Genomic DNA, 14,697 nt, shown 5'->3' with positions numbered 1-14,697 from the left:
AGACTGGTGGATATCTGTCCTTTTGGTTTGATGAGTCCAAATTTGAGATTTTTGGTTCCAACCGCTGTTTCTTTGTGAGATGTAGAGTTGGTGAACAGATGATCTCCGTATGTGTGGTTCCCACAGTGAAGCATGGAGGAGGATGTGTGATGGTGTGCGGGTGCTTTGCTGGTGACACTATGATTTGGCCCCTACAATTGCATTTATCGGCATGTATTTATTGGCAATTACCGGCTAACGAAAACCCTGCTCTGTATGGGATTGTTTTGTTATGGAAGGTTTGGGAATCGCTTCCTTTTAGATAGTTGTAGAATTTAACAACTTTTCTCTGGATTTTTATAATTTGAGGGTATCATCCTAATTCTGCTCTACATGCATTATCTAGTGATTTTACATTGTACATGGAGGATGGTTTTGCTGAATTCTGCATGCGGTCTCAATTTGGTGTTTGTTCCATTTTGTGAATTCTTGGTTGTGAGTGGACCCCAGACCTCACAACCACAAAAGGCATGCTCAGTTGGTAGAGCATGGTGTTTGCAACGCCAGTATGGTGTGTGCAACGCCAGGGTTGTGGGTTCGATTCCCATGGGGGGCCAGTACAAAAAAAAAACAATGCATGAAATGAAATGTATGCATTCACTACTGTAAGTCGCTCTGGATAAGAGCGTCTGCTAAATGACTAAAATGTAAATGTAATGTAAATGCATTGGGTTCTATAACAGATTCAAGTATTTTTAGCCAGTTTCTAATTGGGATTTTGAATGCTTTGTATCTCAGATCACTTACAGCTTTGTGTAAGTTACCTGTGTGGCTGATGTTTAGGCCAAGATATGTATAGTTTTTTTTGTCTGCGCTAGATTGAATTTGTATTTGTGGTCCTAGCAACTGGACCATTTTTGGACACCATTATTTTTGTCTTACTGAGATTCACTGTCAGGGCCCAGGTCTGACAGAATCTGTGCAGAAGCACCAGATCATCAGCAAACGGTAGACATTTGACTTTAGATTCTAGTAGGGTGAGGCCAAGTGCTGCAGACTGTTCTAGTGCCCTCGCCAATTTGTTGATATATAGTTTGAAGAGGGTGGGGCTTAAGCTGCATCCCTGTCTAACACCCCGGCCCTGTGGAAAGAAATGTGTTTTTTGCCAAATTTTGGGGGGGTTACTATCGTCTTGGGGCAGCTTGTCTGCAGGGCAGTTGGAAGGGGTGTGATCAGACTCAGGATGGGGGAGTCATCACCAAAAGAGAGCCTCCTGTTGTGCTCTGATCCCCTAAAAGTCCTGCTGAAACCGCACCACCACTGTTCCAGACTTGTACATGTTGACAGAGGTCATATCCGTTTCATGGTCCTCAATGTCTATTGTTCTGAGTTTCCACCCTGGGCCAATACCCATTCTCATGACAGAGCGGTAGTGTGCTCTTATAGCACATTGCCATGCCAGGAGATGGTCTGTGTGGAAAATTAAGCCATGGAGCAGTGGGCTGAAAAGGTCTCTGCATTTGGGTGAGGGGGGCAGTGATTCTCTGCTGCCATTGTTGCGTTCACATGCTTTCACACCTCACTTCCTTGGTAGTAATAATCCTTCCAGGTAATTTTGTCCAAATTAATGGTTTTTAGATTTGGAATTTTGATGTAGAGGGTAGAATCCCTTTATGTCATTGCGAAAAAAAACAGGTGTGTCTAAGTTTTTCCAACTCTAATCATGTGCAGAAGAGTTCAGGGAGCCCATTAGGTCATGACCACCCCCCCCCCCCAGTGATGTGTCCTATAAGGAGCATTGGTGGCAAATCTGATGGCCGAATGGTAAAGAACATCTAGCCGCTGGAGAGCAAACCTTACCTGCCGATCTATAAATGATGTATCCGTAATTTAGCATTGGTGGGATGGTCATCTGAATTAGGGTTAGATTGGCAGCTGGGGTGAAAGAGGAGCAATTACAATAGAGGAAACCAAGTCTAGATTTAACTTTAGCCTGCAGCTTTGATATGTGCTGAGAGAAAGACAGTGCACCATCTAGCTATACTCCCAAGTACTTGTATGAGGTGACTACCTCAAGCTCTAAACCCTCAGAAGTAGTAATCACACCTGTGGGGAGAGGGGCAGTCTTCTTACCAAACCACATAACCTTGTTCTAAACACCTCCAAAACAAAAGGTAAAGTGTAGAGAAAGCTTGTTGGACACTAAGAAAGCTTTGTTGTAGAGCATTTAACACAAAATCCGAGGAGGGGCCAGCTGAGTATAAGACTGTATCATCTGCATATAAATGGATGAGAGAACTTCCTACTGCCTGAGCTATGTTGTTGATGTAAATTGAGAAGAGCGTGGGGCCTAGGATCGAGCCTTGGGGTACTCCCTTGGTGACAGGCAGTGGCTGAGACAGCAGATTTTCTGACTTTATACACTGCACTCTTTGAGAGCGGTAGTTAGCAAACCAGCCCAAAGACCCCTCAGAGACACCAATATTCCTTAGCCGGCCCACAGGAATGGAATGGTCTTCCATATCAAACGCTTTAGCCAAGTCAATAAAATAGCAGCACAATATTGCTTAGAATCAAGGTCAATGGTGACATCATTGAGCACCTTTAAGGTTGCAGTGACACATCCATAACCTGAACGGAAACCAGATTGCATACCCGAGAGAATACTATAGTATAGAGTTTATACTATAGCTATAGAGTTTTTCCAACACTTTTGATAAACAGGGCAAAATAGAAATAGGCCTATAACAGTTAGGATCAGCTTGATCTCCTCCTTTAAATAAAGGACGAACCGTGGCTGCCTTCCAAGCAAAGGGAACCTCCCAAGAAAGGAGAGACAGGCTTGGCGATGATAGGGGCAGCAACCTTAAAGAAGAAAGGGTCTAAACCATCTAACCCAGATGGTTTTTTGGGGTCAAGTTTAAGGAGCTCCTTTAGCACTTCGGACTCAGGGAGAAACTTTGTAGCGGGGCAGGGAAAAAATAGGGAGAAGCATCAGGGATAGTCGAATTAGAAGGGGTGGGAGATGAGGAAATGTTGGACGGGCAAGGAGGCATGGCTGAGTCAAATAGAAATCCTGACTTAATGAAGTGGTGATTTTAAAGAGCTCAGCCATGTGCTTCTTGTCAGTAACAACCACATCATCAACATTAAGGGACACGGGCAGCTGTGAGTAGGAGGGTTTATTCTCTAGGTCTTTAACTGTTTTTCCAGAACTTCTTGGGGTTAGACCCAGAGAGAGAGAACTGCTCCTTAAAGTAACTAACTTTGGCCATCCAGATAGCCTGAGTGCACTTATTTCTCATTTGCCTGAACGAGAGCCAGTCAACCTGAGTATCTGTGTGCCGAGCCTTTCGCCAAATGCAATTCTTGAGGTGGAGTAACTCTGCAAGATCACGGTCGAACCTGTTTCTAATTCTCATTTTCTTTACGGGCGTGTTTTTTAACAATACCACTGAAAATATCAAAAAAGAAGGTCCAAACTTCTTCGACAGAGTGGATCAAACTGATTCTATACCATTTTACAGAGGCCAGTTCATGAAGGAAGGCTTGCTCATGAAAGTTTTTTTAGCAAGCATCTATGACAAATCAGGACTAGAGGTCGACCGATTATGATTTTTCAACGCCGATACCGATTATTGGAGGACCAAAAGCCGATACCGATTAGTCGGCCGATTTTTTTTATTTATTTTTTTATTCTCCCCCTTTTATTTTTTTGTTATTATTTATTTATTTATTTTTTTGTTATTATTTATTTATTTATTTATTTATTTATTTTTATTTATTTGTAATAATGACAATTACAACAATACTGAATGAACACTTATTTTAACTTAATATAATACATCAATATAATCAATTTAGCCTCAAATAAATTATGAAACATGTTCAATTTGGTTTAAATAATGCAAAACAAAGTGTTGGAGAAGAAAGTAGAAGTGCAATATGTGCCATGTAAAAAAACAAACATTTAAGTTCCTTGCTCAGAACATGAGAACATATGAAAGCTGGTGGCTCCTTTTAACATGAGTCTTCAATATTCCCAGGTAAGTTTTAGGTTGTAGTTATTATAGGAATTATAGGACTATTTCTCTCTATACGATTTGTATTTCATATACCTTTGACTATTGGATGTTCTTATAGGCACTTTAGTATTGCCAGTGTAACAGTATAGCTTCTGTCCCTCTCCTCGCTCCTACCTGGGCTCGAACCAGGAACACGTCGACAACGGCGACCCTCGAAGCAGCGTTACCCATGCAGAGCAAGGGGAAATACTACTCCACGTCTCAGAGCGAGTGACGTTTGAAACGCTATTAGCGCGCACCCCGCTATCTAGCTAGCCATTTCACATCGGTTACACCAGAGTTGACAGGCTTGAAGGGGTGGGTATAATTTGTGGAACGTTCCAACAGGAATCTGTTCCAAAAAACGTAAAGTAAAAGGTTGCCAACCAACAACGCATACAAAGTAGCAACGCATACAAACCTAGCTAACTAGCTGCCGAATAGGCATCAACTCACCACGTAGCTTATTCTTAATGTTTGTCCATAGGCAACCAGAGTGAGGACAGACAATTTTCGGAATAAACGTGATGAGTGAAAAACGCAATGAAATAGACCACTCACTACCCAGTATCTTATTCTGCCGCTATACAACTTTGTATGTGTTGTTTTTTGGCAACCTTGTTATTTACGAAGTTTTTGGAATAGATTCCTGTTGGAACGTTCCACAAATTATACCCACCCGGCTTGAAGTCATAAACAGCTTGAAGCACAGCGAAGAGCTGCTGGCAAAACGCACGAAAGTGCTGTCTGAATGAATGCTTACGAGCCTGCTGGTGCCTACCACCGCTCAGTCAGACTGCTCTATCAAATCATAGACTTAATTATAACATAATAACACACAGAAATATGAGCCTTAGGTCATTAATATGGTAGAATCCGGAAACTATCATCTCAAACATTTTTTCTTTTTTTTCTTTTAGTGAAATACGGAACCGTTCCGTATTTCATCTAACGGGTGGCATCCCAAAGTCTAAATATTCCTGTTACATTGCACAACCTTCAATGTTATGTCATAATTAAGTAAAGTTCTGGCAAATTAGTTCGCAACGAGCCAGGCGACCCAAACTGTTGCATATACCCTGACTCTGCGTGCAATGAACGCTAGAGATGTGACACAATTTTATGTTAGCAGGAAATATTAACTAAATATGCAGGTTTAAAAATATATATTTGTTTATTGATTTTAAAGAAAGGCATTGATGTTTATGGTTAGGCACATTGGTGCAACGACAGTGCTTTTTTCGCAAATGCGCTTGTTAAATCAACACCCGTTTGGCGAAGTAGGCTATGATTCAATGATAAATTAACAGGCACCGCATCGATTATATGCAATGCAGGACACGTTACATAAACTAGTAATATCGTCAACCATGTGTAGTTAACTAGTGATTATGTTAAGATTGATAGTTTTTTATAAGATAAGTTTAATGCTAGCTAGCAACTTACCTTGGCTTCTTGCTGCCCTCGCGTAACATGTAGTCAGCCTGCCATGCAGGCTCCTCGTGGAATGCAATGTAAGGCAGGTGGTTAGAGCGTTGGATTAGTAACCGGAAGGTTGCAAAAATGAATCCCCAAATCCCCCCTGAACAAGGCAGTTAACCCCCGTTCCTAGGCCGTCATTGAAAATAAGAACGTGTTCTTAATCTGACTTTCCTAGGTAAATAAAGGTGAATGCACCAATTTGTAAGTCACTCTGGATAAGAACGTCTGCTAAATGACGGAAATGTAAATGTGTAAAAAAATAAATTAAAAAAATCGGCAAATCGGTGGCCAAAAATACCGATTACCGATTGTTATGAAAACTTGAAATCGGCCCTAATTAATCGGCCATTTCGATTAATCAGTCGACCTCTAATCAGGACAGGTTGTTTCACTGAGCAGCCATTGCGAACACAGGCTGTAAAACAGTGATCACTAAGTTCATTACAGAAAACACCAGACTGATACCTATCAGGATTATTTGTGAGGATAACATCGAGGAGAGTAGCCTTTTCTGGGTGTTTGGAGTCATACCTTGTGGGACTGGTAATAATCTGAGAAAGATTTAGGGAGTCCCATTGCGTTAGGACTTGGTCAGGTAGTTTAAGCATGTCCCAGTTTAGGTCACCAAGCAGGACAAATTCAGACTTAGTGTAAGGGGCCAGGAGAGAGTTTAGGGTACAGGCCAATGCTGCTGGAGGACGATAGCACCCAGCAACAGTCAACAAAGAGCTATTTGAAAGTAACCTGCAAATCAAATTGTTTGGGGACAGACTTGGTGGACACAACCGCGCACTGAAGGTGATCCATGGTAAAGATTGCCACTCCCCCACCTTTGGAAGATCTGTCTTGCCGAAAAAGGTTATAACCAGAAAGGTTAACAGTATTAAACAGTACAGGGACTTTAAAAGCCAATCCAATGTGTAATTCCCGTCCAAAAGTATTTTAAACGATACCCAACACATGCAAAGAAGTCGGGGTGACATAGAGGCAGGTATTCTAGCATTAAGCGTGTTAACCGAAAAGTCGCTGGTTCGAATCCCCGAGCCGACTAGGTGAAAAATTGTCTGTTCCCTTGAGCGAGGCACTTAACCCTAATTGCTCCTGTAAGTCGCTCTGGATAAGAACATCTGCTAAGTGACTAAAATGTAATAAAAAGGAAGGATTCTGTTTGCTTCTGTGAATGCCTAGAGAATTGAACTGGAGTGGTAGCAGTGTGGCAGCTGTTAATTGTGTTAGCCTGACCAGGTGCTGCTGGGTGTTTAAGCAGGATTTCCTGTAGAAGGTAATTAAGGTCCTGTTATTTAATCACTGTCTTGCAGAAAGGTGTAGAGGGCAAAGGAAGGCTCTCTCATTGTCAGAGGCTGATGACAAATCTTACACCCTTCCATCCCTTTGTCAGTGTTCTGTCGTACTCCACTAGAGGGCAGTGGCAACACGTTAGCCCAACAGGGCCCTCTGTCTCTGGGTTAGATCAAGGTGTTACACATCACATGCCACAGCCTAGGCTGACTCTTCCTCTTCCTACAGTGCTCTGTAGCAGTCACATATATAGCAACAGTTGAAATCAGAAATGTAGGTTGACTTAGCCTAGTAATACACTTCAGTTTTGTTTCTTGTTTTGTTCACAAAGGCTCCATTGGTTATCCAAGGGTCTGCTTTAAATTAGTCAGGCTTTAGTTTCCTCCCTCCCTTTTCAGCTTCAGTTGTTGCTCCATACACTACCATCTGTTTCCCACTGGCTGTTTGCACATTGCTGTCTCCTGAATTGAGCAGTTCATTTATGGCAGGTGTGGAGTCTCTGGATGATATAATTTGAATAAACATGACACTGACGTTCTCTGTGACCATCTGTCTGTGGACTGCCTGATATTTCCAATGCGTCTGAAAGAACCAAGTGTCAATGCAAATATTCTGTTTGTTATGCTGCCATTGTCAATCAGCTTTAATAAAGCCATGCATAATGATATCAGAGGTGCTTTCAATTTGATAAAGTCACCATGGGGCCACTGTGAACTACACTGAGTGTACAAAACATTAAGAACACCTGCTCTTTCCAAATTCATAGACTGACCAGGTGAAAGCCATGGCCCCTTATTGATGTCACTTTTTAAATCCACTTAAATCAGTGTAGATGAAAGGGAGGAGACAGGTCAAATAAGGATGTTTAAGCCTTGAGACAATTGAGACATGGATTGTGTATGTGTGGCATTCAGAGGATGAATGGGCAAGGCAAAATATTTACGTGCGTTTGAACAGGGTATGTTAGTAGGTGCCAGGCTTCGGAAATCTGGTTTGTGTCAATAACTGCAACGCTACTGTGTTTTTCACACTCAACACGTGTGTATATAAATGCGGAAGACACATTTCAGTTGAATGCATTGTTGTCCAATAAAATTTCAATCAATCACTTTTATTTTTAAAGCCCTTCTTACATCAGTCGATGTCACAAAGTGCTATACAAAAACACAGCCTAAAACCCCAAACATCAAGCAATGCAGAAGCACGGTGGCCAGGAAAAACTCCCTAGAAAGGCAGGAACTTAGGAAGAAACCTAGAGAGGAACCAGGCTCTGAGGGGTGGTCAGTCCACCTCTGGCTGTGTCGGGTGGAGATTTCTAACAGTACATGGCCAAGATGTTCAAACGTTCATAAATGACCAGCATGGTCAAATAATAATAATCACAGTGGTTGTGGAGGGTGCAACAGGTCAGCACCTCAGGAGTAAATGTCAGTTGGCTTTTCATAGCCGATCATTCAGAGTTAGAGACAGCAGCTGCGGTAGACAGAGAGAGAGTTGAAAACAGCAGGTCCGGGACAAGGTAGCCCATCCGGCGAACAGGTCGGGGTTCCATAGCCGCAGGCAGAACAGTTGAAACTAGATCAGCAGCACAACCAGGTTGACTGGGGACAGGCAGGAGTCATCAGGCCAGGTTGCCCTGAGGCATGGTCCTAGGGCTCAGGTCCGGGGAGAGAGGGAGAGAATACTTAAATTCACACAGGACACCGGATAAGACAGGAGAACTACTCCAGATATAACTGACTGATCCTACGCCCCCCGACGCATAAATACTGGAGGCTGAGACAGGAGGGGTCGGGAGACAGTGTGGCCCCATCTGGCGATACCCCCGGACAGGGCCAACCAGGCAGGATAAAACCCCACCCAATTTGCCAAAGAACAGCCCCCACACCACTAGAGGGATATCTTCAAACCACCAACTTACTACCCTGAGACAAGGCTGAATATAGCCCACGAAGATCTCCCCCACGGCACGAACACGAGGGGGGCGCCAACCCGGACAGAAAGATCACGTCAGTGACTCAACCCACTCAAGTGATGCACCCCTCCTAGGGACGGCATGGAAGAGAACCAGTAAGCCAGTGACTCAGCCTCGTAATAGGGTTAGAGGCAGAGAATCCCAGTGGAGAGAGGGGAACCGGCCAGGCAGAGACAGCAAGGGCGGTTCGTCGCTCCAGTGCCTTTCCGTTCACCTTGACCCCCCTGGGACAGACTACACTCAATCATAGGACCTACTGAAGAGATGAGTCTTCAATAAAAACTTCAAGGTCGAGATCGAGTCTGCGTCGCACATGGATAGGCAGACCATTCCATAAAAATTGAGCTTTATAGGAGAAAGCCCTACTTCCAGCTGTTTGCTTAGAAATTCTATGGACTATAAGGAGGCCTGCATCTTGTAACCGTAGCGTACGTGTAGGTACAGTGAGGGAAAAAAGTATTTGATCCCCTGCTGATTTTGTACGTTTTCCCACTGACAAAGAAATGATCAGCCTATATTTTTAATGGTAGGTTTATTTGAACAGTGAGAGACAGAATAACAACAAACAAATCCAGAAAACCGCATGTCAAAAATGTTATAAATTGTGGGCAAACGTACAAAATCAGCAGGGGATCAAGCCTTAATAGGAAGCCAGTGTAAGAGGCTAGTACTGGAGTAATATCATCATATTTTTTGATTCTAGTCAAGATTCTAGCAGCCGTGTTTAGCACGAACTGAAGTTTATTTAGTGCTTTATCCGGGTAGCCAGAAAGTAGAGCATTGCAGTAGTCTAATCTAGAAGTTACAAAAGCATGGATTCATTTTTCTGCATCCATTTTTGGAAAGTTTCAGATTTTTGCAATGTTACGTAGCTGACCTTGAAACAGTCTTGATATATTCGTCAAAAGCGAGATCAGAGTCCAGAGTAACACCGAGGTCCTTCACAGTTTTATTTGATACGACTGTACAACCATCAAGATGAATTGTCAGATCCAACAGAAGATCCCTTTGTTTCTTGTGACCTAGAACTAGCATTTCTGTTTTGTCCGAGTTTAAAAGTAAAACATTTTCCGCCATCCACTTCCTTATGTCTGAAACACAGGCTTCCAGGGAGGGCAATTTTGGGGCTTCACCATGTTTCAGTGAAATGTACAGCTGTGAACTGTCCTTATAGCAGTGAAAGTTAACATTATGTTTCTGAATGACATCACCAAGAGATAAAATATATAGTGAAAACAATAGTGGTCCTAAAACGGAACCTTGAGGAACACCAAAATTTACAGTTGATTTCTCAGAGGACAAACCATCCACAGAGCGAAACTGATATCTTTCCGACAGATAAGATCTAAACCAGGCCAGAACTTGTCCGTGTAGACCAATTTGGGTTTCCAATCTCTCCAAAAGAATGTGGTGATTGATGGTATCAAAAGCATCACCAAGGTCTAGGAGCACGAGGACAGATGCAGAGCCTTGGTCTGACACCATTAAAAGGTCATTTACCACCTTCACGAGTGCAGTCTCAGTGCTATCATGGGGTCTAAAACCAGACTGAAGCGTTTCGTACACATTGTTTGTCTTCAGGAAGGCAGTGAGTTGCTGCGAAACAGCTTTTTCAAATTCTTTTTTTAGAGGAATGGGAGATTTGATATAAAGTGGGGAGAACAAGTAATTGATACACTGCCGATTTTGCAGGTTTTCCTACTTACAAAGCATGTAGAGGTCTGTAAAATGCAAATGAATTACTTAAAAATCATACAATGTGATTTTCTGGATTTTTGTTTTAGATTCCGTCTCTCACAGTTGAAGTGTACCTATGATAAAAATTACAGACCTCTACATGCTTTGTAAGTACGAAAACCTGCAAAATCGGCAGTGTATCAAATACCTGTTCTCCCCACTGTAGGCCGATAGTTTTTAAAATATTTTTTGGGTCAAGGTTTGGCTTTTTCAAGAGAGGCTTTATTACTGCCGCTTTTAGTGAGTTTGGTACATGTCCGGTGGATAGGGAGGCGTTTTATTATGTTCAACATAGGAGGACCATGCACAGGAAGCAGCTCTTTCAGTACTTTAGTTGGAATAGGGTCCAGTATGCAGCTTGAGGGTTTAGAGGCCATGACTATTTTCATCAATGTGTCAAGAGATCTAGTATTAAAAAACTTGTCTCCCTTGGTCCTGGCAGTGTTGTGCAGACTCAGGACAACTGAGCTTTGGAGAAATATGCAGATTTAAAAAGGAGTCCTCTCTTGGGGAATGCTGCTTTTTAGTTAGCTTTGCGACAGTATAAATATTTTTGGGGGATTGTTCTTATTCGCCTCAATTAAGTTGAAAAAATAGGATGATCAAGGAGCAGTGAGGGCTCTTCGATATTGAACGGTACTGTCTTTCCAAGCTAATCGGAAGAATTCCAGTTTGGTGTAGCGCCATTTCCGTTCCAATTTTCTGGAAGCTTGCTTCAGGGCTCGGGTATTTTCTGTTTACCAGGGAGCTAGTTTCTTATGACAAATGTTTTTTGTTTTTAGGGGTGCGACTGCATCTAGGGTATTACGCAAGGTTAAATTTAGTAGATCAGGTGGTTAACTGATTTTTGCTCTCTGACGTCCTTGGGTAGTTGGAGGGAGTCTGGAAGGGCATCTAGGAATCTTTGGGTTGTCTGAGAATTTATAGCACGGCTTTTGATGATCCTTGGTTGGGGTCTGAGCAGATTATTTGTTGCGATTGCAAACGTAATAAAATGGTGGTCTGATAGTCCAGGATTGTGAGGAAAAACATTAAGATCCACAATATTTATTCCATGGGACAGAACTAGGTCCAGAGTATGACTGTGGCAGTGAGTAGGTCCGGAGACATGTTGGACAAAACCCACTGAATCGGTGATGGCTCTGAAAGCCTTTTGGAGTGTGTCTGTGGACTTTTCCTTGTGAATACTAAAGTCACAAAAAATGTGAATCTTATTTGCCATGACTACAAGGTCCGATAGGAATTCGGGAAACCGTGTAAATTGAAATTTGGTATCGTAAATGTTAGCAACACCTCCGCCTTTGTGGGATTCACGGGGGATATGGTCACGAGTGTAACCCGGAGGAGAGGCCTCATTTAACACCGTAAATTCATAAGGCTTAAGCCATGTTTCAGTCAGGCCAATCACATCAAGATTATGATCAGTGATTAGTTAATTGACTATAACTGCCTTGGAATGTGAGATCACAATCTCTTTCAATAATGACAGGAATGGAGGAGGTCTTTGTCCCAGTGAGATTGTTAGAGCGAACACAACCATGTTTAGTTTTGCCCAACCTAGATCAAGACACAGACATGGTCTCAATGGGGATAGCTGAGCTGACTACACTGACTGTGCTAGTGGTAGACTCCACTATGCTGGCAGGCTGGCTATCTCATTGTGGAGCTAGAAGAGTTAGAGCCCTGTCTATGTTCATAGATAAGATGAAAGCAACCCTCCAGCTAGGATGGAGTCCGTCACTCATCAGCAGACCAGGCTTGGTCCTGTTTGTGTGTGAGTCCCAGAAAGAGGGCCAATTATCTACAAATTCTATATTTTGGGAGGGGCAGAAAACAGTTTTCAACCAGTGATTGAAATGATTCGGTGAGCGAGTTTATTAGCAAGTGCATCGGTGATGTTGTACCCACTGCGACTATTAAACCTTCCCCAACCAGAAACCATGGATTGATGGCAGCATTCGCGTAAAACTGAAAGCGCGAACCACTGCTTTTAATCATGGCAAAGCGACCGGAAACATGACCAAATACAAACAGTGTAGCTATTCCCTCCGCAAGGCAATCAAACAAGCTAAGCGTCAGTATACGGCTTAACGGCTCAGACACGAGACGTATGTGGCAGGGTCTACAGTCAATCATGGATTACAAAAAGAAAACCAGCCCCGTCGCGGACATCGACGTCTTGCACCCAGACAAATTAAACAAGTTCTTTGCTCGCTATGAGGACAATACAGTGCCACTGACATGGTCCGCTACCAAAACTTGCGGGCTCTCCTTCACCACGCCCAACATAAGTAAAACATTTAAATGTGTTAACCCTCGCAAGGCTGCCGGCCCAGACGGCATCCCTAGCCGCGTACTCAGAGCATGCGCAGACCAGCTGGCTGGTGAGTTTACGGACATATTCAATCAATCCCTATCCCAGTCTGCTGTTCCCACATGCTTCAAGAGTGCCACCATTGTTCCTGTTCCCAAGAAAGCTAAGGTAACTGAGCTAAACGACTCACTCCTGTCATCATGAAGTGCTTTGAGAGACTAGTCAAGGATCATATCACCTCCACCCTACCTGACACCCTAGACCCACTCCAATTTGCTTACCACCCCAATAGGTCCACAGACGACACAATCGCAATCACACTGCACACTGCCCTATCCCATCTGGACAAGAGGAATACCTATGTAAGAATGCTGTTCATCAATTACAGCTCAGCATTTAACACCATAATACCCTCCAAACTCGTCATTGAGCTCGAGACCCTGGGTCTTGACCCCACCCTGTGCAACTGGGTCCTGGACTTTCTGACGGGCCGCCCCCAGGTGGTGAGGGTAGGAAACAACATCTCCACCCCGCTGATCCTCAACACTGGGGCCCCACAAGGGTGCGTTCTCAGCCCTCTCCTGTACTCCCTGTTCACCCATGACTGCGTGGCCATGCACGCCTCCAACTCAATCATCAAGTTTGCAGACGACACTACAGTTGGTAGGCTTGATTACCAACAACGACGAGACAGCCTACAGGGAGGAGGTGAGGGCCCTCGGAGTGTGGTGCCAGGAAAATAACCTCACACTCAACGTCAACAAAACAAAGGAGATGATCGTGGACTTCAGGAAATAGCAGAGGGATCACCCCCCTATCCACATCGATGGGACAGTAGTGGAGAAGGTGGAAAGTTTTAAGTTCCATGCCACTTTATATAATGTTTACATACCCTACGTTACCCATCTCATATGTATATACTGTACTCTATACCATCTACAGTATCTTGCCTATGTCGCACAGCCATCGCTCATCCATATATTTATATGTACATATTCTTATTCATTCCTTACACTTGTGTTGTGTATAAGGTATTTGTTGTGAAAATGTTAGATTACTTGTTAGATATTACTGCATGGTCGGAACTAGAAGCACAAGCATTTCGCTACACTCGCATTAACATCTGTTAACTATGTGTAAGTGACCAATAAAATTTGATTTGATTGAGTTGTGAGACTCTGCTGTAGAGCTCATCACTCCCCCTAACTGGAAGGGGGCCAGAGACAATTACTCGATGCCCACACATCTTTTTAGCTGCTTTACACGCTGAAGCTATGTTGCGCTTGTTTACCTCTGACTGTTTCATCCTAACATCGTTGATGCCGACATGGATAACAATATCCCTATACTCTCTACACTCGCCAGTTTTAGTCTTAGCCAGCACCATCTTCAGATTAGCCTTAACGTCGGTAGCCCTGCCCCCTAGTAAACAGTGTATGATCGCTGGATGATTCTTTTTAAGTCAAGTTCTGCGGGTAATGGAGTCACCAATGACTTGGGTTTTCAATTTGTCAGAGCTAATGGTGGGAGGCTTCGGCGTCGCAGACCCTGTAACGGGTGGAGGAGAGACCAGAGAATGCTCGACCTCTGAATCTGCCTCGGGAAAACCGGTTGAACGTGTCTGACGGCTGAATGAGCGACACCGGTTGAACATTCCTACAGCATTTCCTTCCAGAAGCCATGAGAAAATTGTCCTGCTGCGGGGACTGTCTGAGGGAATTTATACTACTATCTGTACTTATTGGTGACACAGACACTGTTTCATCCTTTCCTACACTTAAATTACCCTTGCCTAACGGTTGCGTCTGAAGCTGGGCTTGCAGCATGGCTATTCTCACCATAAGGCG

At 43.4% G+C, this 14,697-nt stretch overlaps 1 protein-coding gene across 1 annotated transcript in view; it reads left to right on the top strand.

The window, feature by feature from the left end:
• The window catches only part of LOC106613752 (DNA-directed RNA polymerase, mitochondrial-like), a 91,985-nt gene that overhangs the window by 10,028 nt on the left and 67,260 nt on the right, over positions 1-14,697 (top strand). The gene's annotated exons all lie outside the window — the stretch shown is intronic.

This window comes from Salmo salar, chromosome ssa10 (genome assembly GCF_905237065.1).
Source record: "Salmo salar chromosome ssa10, Ssal_v3.1, whole genome shotgun sequence".
In the NCBI taxonomy this organism is placed as follows: domain Eukaryota; kingdom Metazoa; phylum Chordata; class Actinopteri; order Salmoniformes; family Salmonidae; genus Salmo; species Salmo salar.
The sequence above is the reverse complement of the archived record's forward strand: the minus strand, read 5'-3'. Positions and strand labels throughout refer to the sequence as shown.